Source organism: Carassius auratus, chromosome 24 (assembly GCF_003368295.1).
Source record: "Carassius auratus strain Wakin chromosome 24, ASM336829v1, whole genome shotgun sequence".
Lineage (NCBI taxonomy): Eukaryota > Metazoa > Chordata > Actinopteri > Cypriniformes > Cyprinidae > Carassius > Carassius auratus.
The window spans coordinates 2,980,244-2,995,796 of record NC_039266.1 but is presented as its reverse complement, the minus strand read 5'-3'; the positions used below and the strand labels follow the sequence as shown (position 1 = coordinate 2,995,796).

The 15,553-nt window shown below is 31.1% G+C and overlaps 2 pseudogenes; one reads left to right on the top strand and one right to left on the bottom strand.

The window, feature by feature from the left end:
• Positions 1–888: 888 nt before the first annotated feature.
• On the bottom strand, positions 889–3,410 carry LOC113041844 (ribosome biogenesis protein TSR3 homolog; annotated as a pseudogene).
• Positions 3,411–7,822: 4,412 nt separating this feature from the next.
• On the top strand, positions 7,823–11,447 carry LOC113041843 (N-acetylglucosamine-1-phosphotransferase subunit gamma-like; annotated as a pseudogene).
• The last annotated feature ends 4,106 nt before the right edge of the window (positions 11,448–15,553 follow it).

Sequence of the window (15,553 nt, the reverse complement as noted above, 5' to 3'; positions counted from 1 at the left end):
TGCTGGATATAATAATTACTAGTCTCCTGTAACTACAGCTCACATTATAAGATGCCAGTGTTTCCTGTCATAGCTATGCATAGATTTGAACAGTATCATGAAAAAAAGTATCATGACATAACATGACATGTTTGAAAATGATTAACAGTTCAATTTTAGAGAGGGGAACTTGTAATCTGTAACCTATTACCTTTCCAAAGTAACTTTCCCAACACTGGTCACATTTGAATTACTATAACATACTTGGCATGTTTTTTTGGACAACGTGGTAATAACATGGTCTTTAAAAATAAACCATGGTAATGATTTTTCTAGGAAGTCTATGGAAAATATAGAGAAAAACAATGTAAATATTTAAATAAATAAATGAAATAGAATCAAAATAATGACAAAATAAAAATACACAAATTATATTAATAACAAAAATGAACAACATAGTCATATACAAAATATTATATAAAATATTCTAATTTAAAAATAACTAAAATGAATAAAATATAAATACATTTTATAATTTAAATACAGTATGAATAATAAGCTATAGTTAGTAGAAAATCATTTAAATATTTAATATTTTCTAAATATATTTTAAACATATGTACAATGCAAATTTTCACAATATAAATTAGACCTTTATACATAATATATATAGCTGTCTTTTAAAGTTTAGGATGGGGTCCCTAAAACAGGGATGACCATATTTGGGTCCTTTTTTTATCTAAAATATTGAAAATCCCTGCCTTAGAGTAGTATATACAATAATGTATGCATTGCAAGTGGTAATCAGCCCCAATAGATATACATGTAAATAAATAAAATACTCAGAATGGATTGTAAAAGGCACTCTAATTAATAAAACAGCTAGTAAACTATACTCAAATGCAGCAAATGCCATTTAATATTTATTTCAACATTTCATTCTGTTTAACAACATGTCAAAAAGGTTTTCAATAATAAATGTGTAAAAAAGTTCATACATAAGGAAGGAGGCGGCGGGATCCGGTGAACATTTAAAGCTAACTTTAATGAAAATAACGCGGCAGCCCCTCACAGACGACAGCTGCGCACAATCAAAACAATATAAAGTCCAGGCCTGGTATTACTCTGGTTTTGTTAACTTACTAGTTCCATATCTGCATCCATCTGCAAACACGCAGAAAAATAGAAGTTTGCTCATGTCAAGTGAAGGTCAGTGTTACTAAATCAGTGACTAAACATCCTTCTTCCCCAAATGTTACATTTGAAGATTACACAACTCAAGACTCCTCATTTCTTTCATCATTGTCCTCTTTACTCTTCTGTTCTTCCTCCTCACATCACCTTCCTCATCACTGTCACCGTCCTCAGCCCTAAGTGTACAAACACACATGGGTTACTTCAGCTGACTTTTTATACATTTATAACAGAATAAGAAAAAATACAGAGTCTCACTGGACTGGTCGGTTTAGATTCAAAAAGTCTCTTCCTGAGTCCACATCGAAAAGATCTGGACACATTTTAAATAAACACACACACGTATCAAAGTAAATATTTTCAAAACATTTACAGTACATTTGACTGGTTTAGATGATCAACTCGTACCTAAATCCTCTTCCTGAGGGGCGGCACTGAGAAACTCTTTCTCCACAGCCAGTAGTTCCTCTTCTGATTGGCTGGAAGCGTAACACTCTAGAAGAGTCTTATTTAGCTCCAAAAATCCCAAGCCCCACTTAAACTTCAGCACAGCAAGGTCTTGAAAACCTGATGCATCATCACAGACAAACAAATTCGCGTCAACATCTAGCAAATTTGCACAATTTAATCTCAACTTCTTTCATTTAACTGCACAACCGTTTAAAAATGTTTTTAGAGAAGTCTCTTGTATTTACCAAGGCTAATAAATACAGTTAAAAAATACAGTAATATTGTGAAATATTATTATAATTTTAAACAACCATTTTCTATGCAAATATATTTTAAACTGTAATTTTTTTCTGTGATGCGCAGCTGTATTTTCAGCATCATTACTCCAGTCTTCAGTATCACATGATCCTTCAGAAATCATTCTAATATACTGATTTGATGCTCAGTAAATATTTTGTATTAGAATCAATCTTGTAAATGGATTCTTTTATCCATAGAAAGTTCAAAAGAAAAAGCATTTATCATCAAATAATTATTTATTTATTTTTTACTAGAAATTGTACCTTTTCTGTCATTTTTAGTGAATTGAATCCATCCTTGCTTATTAAAAATAGTCAGATTTAATGCCTCTCTTTATCTCCCTGCACTGGTGTCCGGTTACAACTCAAATCAAGTTCAAGATATTGCTGCGTGCGCTCAGCACCCGCCTACTTTTCTCCTTTCTTAAATCTTACCCTGTCAAGGACTTACTTGAACAATGCTTTAAACTTGGTATTAAGAGCACTGCCTGTGTCTATTGGCCTCTTTAAGATGAATCGCTTGATGTATTCCCCAATTGTAAGTCGCTTTGGATAAAAGTGCCTGCTAGTGCACTTCTGAACGGTAGTGCACATAAATTTTGGGATGAGATTCACTATTGAACATTACTATATAATTGTTATATTTTCAGACCTCTGAGATGTTAGATTTCATATTTATGATTGTTTGTGGGTGTGAATGGATTAAATAATAATAATAATAATGATTTTGTGATAATGCTTCCTGTGGCCCACCTGTCTGCAGGTGTAACGTATTTGATTCCCATCGGGCTGAGTATCAGGCCATTGAAGTGCTGGTTGAGTCTCAGGCAGCGCACAAAACCTTTCCTGGCCAGCTTGCGTCCTGTACACCATTTTGGGTCACAGTGACCCAGATCCCACATGGCCAACTGACAGGGCAATTTCACACCTCCTGCCGCCTCTGAATCTGCATCCACACTGGCTGAAACACACACACCTCTTCATTATACTTAACTCGTGTGACAAGCTTTATTAAAACAACAACAAAAAAAAATTAAGAGAGTAACTGACTTTATTAACTCATGATTCAAAAAGATGACAACACTACATGCATTTGACAGTTCACAGCTAAAACAGACCTTGCAGAGCCTCATACATCTCCTCTGTGAAAGTTTCTAATGACTTCCCCTTCATCATGTGTCTTGTATCTTTGCCCTTGTGAACCAGTCGCTCGCATTTACCCTGTTTTTTACGTCCCATGTCTGAAACCCAACTTACTTTTGTTAGGAACAACTTTCACGCGTGTGTAAGGGATTGATTGTATTATACGTTACCCTATTTAACCACCTAACATCTTACAGCACACCATTAATTCATCTACTTTCACTAAACTATGGCATACATTTTAATGATTATATTATTTTAGGTCAAATCCTAACGATTTATTCTGACATGCTGTTTCGTGAGGCAAAAACACTGTGACGTAATAAAACATGGCTGAACCAAGCATAAAAAACGCTAATGTATTTAAATAACGCTTTCTGAGGTACAAAATAACATTGTGCAAATATTGGCAGAGAAAATGAATCAAAATACTGAAACCCTACATCAAGAGATCAAACAAAACCGAGAATGCATAAACTCTTTAAAAGAAGCCACTGAATATCTCTTCAAAGAGATGCATGATGTTAAGAAAGACATTGTGACGCTTAAGGAGTCGAACGAAGAACACCAGAAGAGAATCTCAGAATTGGAAGAAAGAGTTAATGAAGCTGAGAGGTACCAAAGAAGGTGGAATTTAAGGCTGTACGGTTTAATAGAGCAGGAAGGAGAGAATGTCAAGCAACGGGTGATCGACATATGCCGCGCCGTGGTCCCGGAGTCTGGAGATAACTTTGCTCATCACATTGATGTTGTTCATCGCGTCGGAAGGAAAAGCGCAGAGAAAGTTCGACCGATCATCTTGAGGTTTACAGCGAGATCAGCCAAGGAGCTACTGTGGAAGAGCTCGAAGGGATCAGAATATCTCCAGTCCAGAAAGTTAAGATTCGGAGAAGACCTAACAACGAAAGACAAAGACACACGCAACAGACTTTGGCCTCAAATTGAAGCTGCACGCAAACAAGGGAAGAAGGCTTTTTTTGTCGGTGCCAAAGCTATAATCGATGGCAAAGAAATCCGTGGATAGATTATGTCTTATGTAAGCTGATATTTCAGTTTTTTGAGGTTAAGGGCAAAGGTTATCCTTTCTAAGAGACTTGAAAGTAAAATGTAACATTATACATTTGTCTACGAGTTATACGAGTTATAATATAACTTAAGCCTTATGTTGCTTTGAGTAACCTATCTTTATTTTGGTTTGTATATTAGGACTAGGCTAATTATCAAATTACTATTTTATTATTATTATTTATTTATATTATTATTATTATTATTATTTTCAATTGAAAAAGATAGGTAGACTTGGCATTATTTATGTCACATAATAAGGTGATTTACACAACTGTTCTTGGGTGAATGGAAAACACTTGACTTGTTTTTTTACACTATGTCTTTATGTTTATATTCGTTCAATGTTAAGGGCATTCGTGATTTGTTAAAGAGAAAAGCTATCTTTTTATTTCTTAAAAGATTTAAGGCGGACTTTTATTTTTTGCAGGAAACTCATGCAGTAACTTCTGATTTAGTTTTTTGGAAAAATCAATGGGGTAGTGATATCTGGTTGGCTTATGGGAGTAATAAGTCAGCAGGGGTCGCAGTCTTGAAAGGAAATTATAAAGGAAAAATTCTCAAAAGTAAAGCTCATTCTTGCGGAAGATGGTTAATTTTGGTTGTGGAAGAAGAAAATAATATTTTAATTTTGGGGAATATTTATGGTGATAATTATATTCTAAAAAACAGGGTGTTATTACAAAATTTTAGAGAAGAAATTCTGGATTTCTTTAGAATATACCCAAATGCCAAGTTGATTATAGGTGGTGATTGGAATACTATTAATGATCCTTATGTGGATTGCTTTCCTCCCCGTGTTAATAGACAGTCCCAATATACTGATATATTTAATTTATGTTCCCAATTAAATTGTCGAGATGAATGGAGGCATAGGAATATTGATAAGATGGACTTTACATGGAGTAATAGGGATAGTTCTCTACAATCTAGAATTGACTTTTGGTTAACATCTGAGGAACTTGGAAATCAAGTTCAGGAGACTGACATTGTGCCTTCAGTTTTCAGCGATCATAAAATGATCCATATAGTTATTTGCCTTGGTGATACAAGAACTCGAGGATCCAAATTTAACTATTGGAAATTAAACAATTCACTTATTGAAGATATTCAGTTTAAGGATAAGGTTAAAATTGTAATAAAGAGATGTTATAATAATGCTAGAATTTCAGGTTTATATGGAACAAATTGGGAAATTATGAAATATGAAATTAGAAAATTTGCTGTCTCGAGAAGTAAGGAAATAGCCAATGCAAAAAAAAATAGAGAAAATGTTTTAATTCAAAACATAATGGATATATATGACAAACAAGTGGAAAATGAACAAGATAAAAGTATTTTAATAAAATTACAAATGGAATTAGAACAAATTTATGAACACAAAGCTAAGGGTGCTTTTATAAGGTCAAGGAGAATATGGTTAGAAAAAGGTGAATCGAATTCTAAGTATTTTTTCAATCTTGAAAGGCAAAATGGTGATTTTTCCTCTTTAAAGAAACTTCGAATTAATGATTCTCTTACAGTGGACCCAAAAGTAATATCTAATTTTGTTGCGAAGTTTTATGAAAAATTATACTCTCAAACTAATAATATAAGTAACAGTGCTCTTTTTCTGGACTCCCTTAAAAATAATGTGAAAGTTATAGATGAGCATTCTAAATGCATATGTGATCAAGACATAACTCTAGAAGAAATTCATAAAGGTATTGAAAAGCTTAAAAATAATAAAGCACCAGGGAACGATGGGCTGACCTGTGAATTTTACAAAGAATTCAAAGAAGATATTTCAGAGTTTCTTTTATGTGTCTTTAAGGAAATATTGCAAAATGAAGTAATGTTGCCAACTATGTTACAGGGATTGATTACACTGATTCCTAAGCCAGGTAAAGACCTATTAAATATAGAAAATTGGAGACCTATAACTCTTATCAATAATGATAGTAAATTACTTTCACACATATTTGCTAGTCGTCTAAAGTTAGTTTTAAATGAAATTATAGACGATTGTCAGTCTGGCTTCTTATGTGGTAGATATATTGGTAATAACATTAGATTAATATTAGATTTAATTGACTATAATTTTCTTTTAAATGATGATAGTTATATTTTCTTTATAGATTATTATAAAGCATTTGATACTGTAAACCACAATTTTTTATTTAAAGTTCTTGATTTCTATAATTTTGGCAAAAACTTTATCCGTGCAATTCGAACATTATATAATAATTGCAATAGTTCTGTTAAACTGCCCTTCGGAACCACTCCTAGATTTAATATAGCTAGAGGTGTTAAACAAGGAGATCCATTATCTCCTCTGTTATTTTTATTGATAATGCAAGTATTGTATCTTCATATTAAAATCAATCCATTTCAAGGTATCCAGTTGGACAGTAATGTGATTAAATGTTCCCAGTTAGCAGATGATACAGCAATTTTTCTAAAAGACATAAAAGAATTAAAAATAGCTCTTGGGTGTCTTAATGAATTCTATTTAGTATCAGGGTTAGCTATAAATCTTAAAAAGTGTGAATTATTTGCTTTAAAAGAAAGACCCAGTAACTTAACTGAATGTTGTGGGATTCCAATAAAAGACCATATTACTTATTTAGGAATTAAGATATGCAAAGACCAAAAAGAAAGAATAAATCTTAATTACATTCCATTAATTAATAAAGTTCAAAAGAAATTCAACATTTGGCTAATGAGAGACCTATCTCTAAATGGAAGAGTTTTATTATCCAAATCTGAAGGTTTATCTAGACTAGTATACATTGCAATGGCTATAGACATTCCAAAACGTATTATTAATGCAATAAATAAATCTATATATAATTTTATTTGGAAAAATAAACTTCATTATTTGAATAAAAAAACACTTTGTAATCCAATTAACCAAGGTGGGCTAAATGTACTTGATTTTGAATTGTCTAACACTATTTTTAAAATCAAGTGGATACAAAATTATATTCGTTCAAAAAATAAACTATGGTATTACATCCCTAATATTATTTTTAAAAATGTAGGTGGCATTGAATTTCTTCTTAATTGTAATTTTAATATTAGTAAGCTCCCCATAAAACTTTCCAATTTTCACAAGCAGGCATTGTTGTCATGGATGATTATATACAAACACAATTTTTCCCCTCACAAATGCTTAATTTGGAACAATAAATATATTACACACCAAAATAAATCTCTCTTTTTAGTTAATTGGTTTAGAAACGATATTTTGTTGGTTTCACAACTTTTAAATAGTAATGGTCAGGTTCTTACCTATTTAGAATTTCTAGAAAAATTTTGCTTCTATATACCTATCAAAGAGTACAAGATGGTAATAAATTCTATTTCCTCAGAGCTTAGGAAATTATTAGAAAATGATGTAGATCACAAACCAAATTTAGATTTTAGTCTTAAATTGGAAGGTATAAATATAAAAGAAAAAAAATGTAATAATAATTTTCTTAGAATGATCTGTCGAATTTCCTGTGTCCCTTTAGCCATTGGTTTTTGGAGATCACAATTTCAAGATATTAATTGGAACGAGACTTTTAAGATCTCAAGACGGTTTTGTATAACAAATAAAGTTCGAGAGGTATCATTTAAAATTGTTCATCGTATTTATCCTGTAAAAGAGGTAATTGCAAAATTTTGTAAAGACATTGACTTGAAATGTACTTTCTGTGATGAGAAAAATGAGAGTATTGAACATTTATTTTATGATTGTATCTATACAAAATTATTTTGGTGTGATCTGGTTTTTTTTGTTAAGCAAAGCACGAACATAGAATTAGAACTCAAACAAAAGGATGTTTTATTTTTTTATGAGTATGCTGTTGATTTCAAAATTTGGTATATTGTAAATTTGCTCATTATATATGGAAAATTCTTTATTCACAAATGTAAATGGGCGGGGAAAAAACCTAGTTTTACTCACTTTAAAATAGAAATAGGTCACTATCTGTATACATTAAAAGAAACAAGAAATAACAAAGCAAAAAAACTGTAAATTATTTTAAAGCCCTAAATCTTGTTTTTGAATAATTTGTATTTATTTATGTATTTTATTGTTTCATTTATTATTGTTTATATTTTGATGTAATTGATACGTTATTGCCCTTGTATGTTCTTGTTCTAAAACTGCAATTAAAAAAAAAAAAAAAAAAAAAAAAAATGAAGAGTAACCTGTAAAAAAAAAAAAAAAAAAAAAAAGTATTTAAATGATGTAAAGCAAATATTTTCTTGCTTTAGTTTATGTGATAAAATATAAATGTAAATGTTAAGTTCAAACCAGGTATACAAAACAGACACATAATTACCGATAAAGCAAAAACGGTAGAAGTCTTTTATTTTAGAGAGAACAACACCCGGATGCAGCGTAATAATATTTTTTGGTTTACGGCTATCGCCGCCTTTAGTTCTCAAACGCATCTTTAAGGCTTTACACGCAGGTTTTGTGTTGTTTTTAGAGGGTTTAGTTAATAATAATATTGTCAAAATCATGTTTGTGGTGTTTTCTGGTGTTCCAGTGGCTGTCACTGGAGGAGCCTAATACATTTGGGTGAGGTGTCCAGCAAACCCAGTCAAATTTTAGAGTAAATATAAGATTTATTAATACAACAGACACTGAATCTTCATATTCTTTTCACTTTGAGGCTAAATAATCAGCTTGTGCCTCAGAATAATCGACTGCAGGCGAAGATCAGCCCGTCTCCAGTGTCTGGACCTCCACATCTGCACAGACTGGCAGGAAAGTGCTACAACTACATTGAAGCCATGTCAGTAATAAAAACCATATTTAAAAAAACATGTTTGCTCAAAATGCATACCTCTATTATATACTTGTTCACTTGCATATAAGAGAGACTGGGACTACTTAACTGTGAGGTTTTGAGTCCAACATTTAAAGACATGAATGCTTGTTTTCAAGTTGTCACGTGTGTTTTAAATGTAAAACTAAAATGTAAAATTATTACAGTATTTTTTGTTCAAAACTTTTTTTCTGCAATTTTGTGAAAAATGTTTTCAATATTTATAATGAAGTGGCAACTAGCCCGTGTCTTGAGCTATACATGTTCAGAAATGTTTTTATTTTCAGTGTTGTTTTTCACGAAATAATTTGTATAGAAGCTTGTTTCTGCCACTGGATAATAATAAAAAAAAAGTAATTGCAACTTTTTTTATTTTATTTTTTTATTTATTTATTTATTAATTGCGATATGTGAACTCATAATTGCAGTTGTGGTGTATAAATGCACATTTGATAAAACTCTGAATTGTTCAATAAAAAGTCACAATTAACTTTTTTATTTTTATTTTTTTATACCATTGCAGAAACCAGCTTCCATAAAAAAATAATTGTGTAAAGCTGAAAGAAACTGTTTTCTTTTTTATTTTTTTAGATACAAATACTTATTTTGTCCATTTCATAATGTGACTCAGCATGAACAGAGCTTCAGATGGAATGCATACAGTGGTATACTAGGGTAGTGATTTTTATAAAAGTTTTTATTATACTTTCTTCTATTTAGTTTAGTCTAAAACTCTATATGTGAAATCTCTGCTGTGCGTGTGTAGTATCTGGCAGGAATGGGAGATTCAGAATAACACGTTTACTGGCATGTGGATGTGAGAAGGAGATTCATGCGGTAACAAGAACAGACAGACCAAGGTCTGTATCACATAAACACACTGTCTTTGTGTTAATTTTAATGTGAGTTTATGAATAAGTTATGAATGTAGCTAAACCTGTATGTATATTTTCTGCCAGTAAATGGTGATGTGTGATGGATGTTGAGATGTCTTTATTCTAGGTTCTCCTGGTTTGTGGGAATAGCAGTAAAATAGCGAGTGTTTCAGAGCCTCAGACGTGTATTTATTCACTGATATTTGAGACGCCACTAGTCTGCCATTCACACTCCCTCCTGGGTGAGTTAATGTCATGTGATAAAAATCATTAGTTAGTTTAACACCTATCTACGGTAAACGTGTCTGATTGTTAGCTTGTCTTTCAGTGTATCCGGTTTTGAGTGAGGCGTTGCAGAAGGAGTGGGATGAAATTGCTCAAGCTCGATATGAAGATCTCATCACAGAACAGGTGACACACAAACACACAGTGTTATATTCATCATGCATCTGAGAAGATCATAATAATAGGCATTTGTGTGTGTTCAGGGTCATAATAAGCTCCTGAAGTAGCTGTTTGAAGAGGCTGGTTTCCTGAGAAAAGCTCAACAGCCGAAAGCAGAGAAGAGCACGACGTCGCTCACACATCAGAGTCTGGAGCAGTGCACACAGGTCACACACAGACTAATATTTAGTCCTAGATTTAAGATTTATGTATTGCATATAACATGTCCATCCATTTGGTTTTAAACAATCTAATAAACATAATAAGATGCATATTTGTTAGTCAAACATTTAATTAATTTAATAAAAAAAATTTTTTTAATTGAATTAAATAACATAGCTTAGAATCAGTTCTTTGTCCAAAAAATGTAATATATTTAGTTAAGAAGTATGAACATGGTTAAAATACGACTAACTTGTGGAACAAGCAATATTCAGTTAAAATGTATGAGTTGTTTCATTTACGTATTAATGACGAATAAGCACCATATTTTATTTATTAGTTTATTTTAACCATGTAATACAAATAAAAGGACTTTTTAATGTAAAATGTTATAATTCAAAATACATCCAAACTTGAACAAATTCATAAATGCTAAATTTAGGTCTAAATATTTTGTGCAGGACACATGCAATGCGCTCAGTTTTAGATTTGCTTGTGAATTCAACTTTTGTTTTTTTCCTTTCTCCACAGGATTTTGAAAAGCATCGAGCAGAGATAGAGTGGCTACAATCACTTCTAACACAACATAACATCTCCTACCAGACGACAACAGGTGAAACATGCATGCACTTCTCATTTAATGACTCAGTGAACACCAAAAAGTCACTTAAAATGACTGAATGCATCAAATTATTTCTTTATATATATAAAAATGAAACATTTCACAAAAGAAGTTTATTGATGACCTTACCTTACATTGCTAGTGCTCAAACAGGTTAAGTGCACAGATCTCCCTGCTCTTTCAGACAGGACACAGGATCAGGAGCAGCACCTCCACGGTGACACCGGCTTCATCGCTGATCTGCACTAACATGCCCAGCAGGATAACAAAACATTCAGCTAATCATTCAGGGAAAAGATGCTTCTGTGAGAGGATGGTATTTTATGATGTTTAAATATTTGACGTGATTATGCATAAGCTGACAAAGCATTATGAAAAATAAAGTTTGTATGACATGACAATGAAAGTGTTGTGTTACCATGTCTTAAAGGTGACGTCATTTTGTGCGTAAAAACTTTTTCTCTGTGGTGCTATAAAAACATTGTGCTTCATTGTTTAAACATCAAGACCAGCCTGAGGGACCATTCACACAGAATTGGTTTTTGTGCATTTATAAAACTCGAGACGAAGGCCAGGGGAATGAAAAGATAATTGTGTAGAGATCAAGATGTGTTGTCTTACAAGTTTTATTTGTTGCAACCTGGACGCATCAACTTTAGAATGCAGTTTTATGTTCGAGACGCTAAAAAAGGACAAAAGTGCAAGTGTCTTAACATCTGTCTAGTGCGTGTTTAGACAGAACAGCCCCTGAACAACCTTGCCTCAATCAACGGCGAGTGTTTTTTTTTCTGCAAGCTACTTTTATTACCCAGACTTCTGTGTTAACGTATAATATATTTGCTGCCAAAAAAAAAAAAAAATATTGCTGTACCTTTAAAACCAAAAGCTAGTTGTTTTTTTCTAGCCTTGTTCATTATGAAATTGAGACTTGAATTCATCACTTGGATTTGTGCCTTCGGAACCAGTATTGAGGTTTGATTTATGGGGAAAATAAACCTCTTGTTGGAACCTTTTAAATTAATCTTGATGGTAAATCTTTCAAATGAAGGAGAGCATTTGAAGTACAATTTTTGGCGGGAAATTAATTAAACCCAATTTAAACTATAAGTATAAACTATTACAATACAAAAAGCAGTAGCGTATTTAACAAAAAAGTATTTTACCACAAAAAACTAACATTTCGTATAAGAACTATTTTGAGAGATGATTCGTTTGACTGATGAATCATTCTGTCAAACCGCTGTAATAAAATTAACTGTTCAAACGAACCGATTCGCTTCCATGACTCGAACGTCTATTTGTGATTTGAAATACTTTTTCTGAACCACTGGATGGCAGCATTCAAAGCTTTATCTTTTACACATTTCAGCACTGTTTTCTGCTTTGTCTAAACAAGCCAACCTTTTAGCCAATATAGCTCTGTCATTTACACAGAAATCCCGTTCTCTCACACTCCAGGCTGTTATTTGCTCGTGTCCAGCTCTCCCGTTCCTCTGCTCTGACCATCACTAGACGGTATTAGCAGAACAAACAGCCCACATCCAGCTCAAACTGCAGATCACAGACCAAACCCTCGAGCAGTCTGTGTCAGGCCTGCGGTTTCTCTTTGGAAGTAAATAAATAAGATGTAATATCTTAGGATATAGCCACTGTCTGCAGAGACGCATCTTGTTAGAAGCCGACAGAGAAAGAGAAGACCGTCAGAGAGTTCGGCTGAAAATGACCAGACCGTGAAAAAGAAAATCCAATTACACCGAGACAGCCGAGCCCACCCGAGAGCAAATACATCTCGATTTTGACTTCTCCTTCAGTGTCTGCACATGAAAAACACACCACCGTGATTGCTATGCAGTTCCAAACGTGTTCTGGATTTAACCCTGTGTGGTATTATGTTCAATTTCTTTGGTAAAATCTTTATGTTCTGAGTCTAATTGAGTCTATTTGGATTCAACACAATTCACCAAAAGTCTTCAAAGAATAAATAAATAAAATAAACCTTTAACATTAATACCTCTCACACATTACAAAAGAGCAAAATAAGGACATATAAACGAATATTGTAAATAGTATTTTAAAATATTTGTTCATATATATATATATATATATATATATATATATATATATTTTTTTTTTTTTTTAAACACACACACACACACACACACACATATATATATATATATATATATATATATATATATATATATATATATATATATATATATAAACTGTGAAAATGTTAAATATGTTTTTCACCTTCATGTACCAAAATATACTATAAAATATATTTAAGTATATTCTAGAGGCAAGAAAATAAATTTACAACCTTATGGATTTATAATGACTTCATAATATTCAACTTTTTAAATAAATTGTAATATTTTTGCGAATGTTCTGAAGTTTTTTTTTTTACATAAAAACAACAATCATAACTATTATTATTATTCAGATTTAACATGATATTAATTACTACCATACTATTTTACTACTACTAATAGTAAGTATAATTTCATTACTTGTAATAATTTTGTACTTAGATAATTTATGTAATTTTGTAATATATGTGTACATTAGAATTTCAGATGACTCATAAAACTTGTGCTTAAATGGGTGCTTAGCTGTTCCGATTGATTTTTGAGGAACTGATTTAAAGCTAAGGCACACAGAAAGGTCAGCGCTGACTCTCTCATCAGGCTTTTGTCAAGGCTTCAGCACCTGTCACTCAAACCTCAGGTGGGTAATTAAGGCTTTCATCTAATTAAATACAGGCAACAAAATACAGCAATGCCATTCAGTGTGAAATCCCTGAACTCCACAGCTGTCTTCTGGTGATGTCATGACGACGCAGGAGATAAAGAAGACAACAAACATTATTAAACAATAAACATTTAGATTATTACTTATAATAATACTATATAATAATTACTACATAATAATAATTATGTTCAACTTTTATAATAACAACAATTTATATAAAGATTTCATATTCAATATAATAAAAATATCAATAAACATAATAACTACTATTATTATTATTATGTCACAAAACTAAAACAACAACTTTATTATTTGCCACTTTTATAATAATTGTAATACAATATAAATATACATTTGTGATATAATTATCATTGTTATTCTTATTATTATGTGCATTATAATATTAATTAATAATTTGAATTATTTGAATTGACTATATTTATTATTATTATTATGGCACATAAAAACAAAAACAACAACCATGATAAAAACTTTTATTATTATTATTATTATTTAAATTTGTAAAATAATAGCAATAATAATAGTAACAATAACGATAGTACTTTGTAATTATATATATATATATATATATATATATATATATATATATATATATATATATATATATATATATATATATATATATATATATATATTGCCACTTTTATAACAATAAAATTTATTTTTATTATGTGCCACTTTTAGAATAATTGTAATATAAATTTCTATAATACTTATAATAATTCTAATATTACACTAATGTATATTTTCATTAAATCTGAATTTGATTATAATATAATGTTTATAAACATTTTTTATTATAATTTGTATTTTGTATAATCATTGTTAGCATGTGCCACCTTTATAATAATAAATATATTAACTGTTATTATTATTTCTGGATGATGAAGTTTACAATTGTACACGATTAATGCTAAAGTTGTTGCCCCTTACCTTGTAATGCTATGTCTAATTAATATAAAATAATTATTGTGCAGTAGATGTGGGCTTGCTGGGCAGACATTAGTAGCAGTTTTTTTACATTCAAGCCCATATTTTATAAGACATAGTGTTTCTGGGAAAGAAATAAAAACACGTCGACCTGGATAAAGTGAAGAGACAGCAACTTAAACTAGGACAAATAGTGTGAAGCAGAAGATGAGAGGAGCGTAATGAAAGGAGAAACAGAGGCGTAACACAAGCAGAGCTGAGATTATTCTGTATCTGGGCTTTAAGACGCTTGGCAAATGCACAAATGTAAATTTACATCTTTACCCTGACTATTGCGCTCTCATACACAATAAAGAAAAATCACTATTTAGTATGAAAAGAAATGTTAAACAGAAGACCAATCAAAGCTGAAGTATGTAAATATCACAGTGATGTCATCATTGTCAATTAGGTTTTAGAAAACAAACATTTAAAACAATGAATGTCAATGCGGGATTTTGATACACTGTCATAGTATCTGTTGTGCTCCGTTGTAGTAATAGAGAACAAGTGAACAAAAATAAAAGATGCAGACACATTCTAGGTTATTATTAAAAACTGGAACCATAAAAAGCTTTTATTACTTGAAATAAAATAAACGTAAAACAATTTAAATAAAAAAAATCTTAAAAACCTGAAATTTAAGCTAGTTGTGAAGGCAATATGTCTCTTTCGTTTAGTTTTAAGACATAATAAATTAAGAAAAAAATATATAAAATAATAGAAAACTAAACACATTTAAAACATGACTAATCTAATAAAAATTAC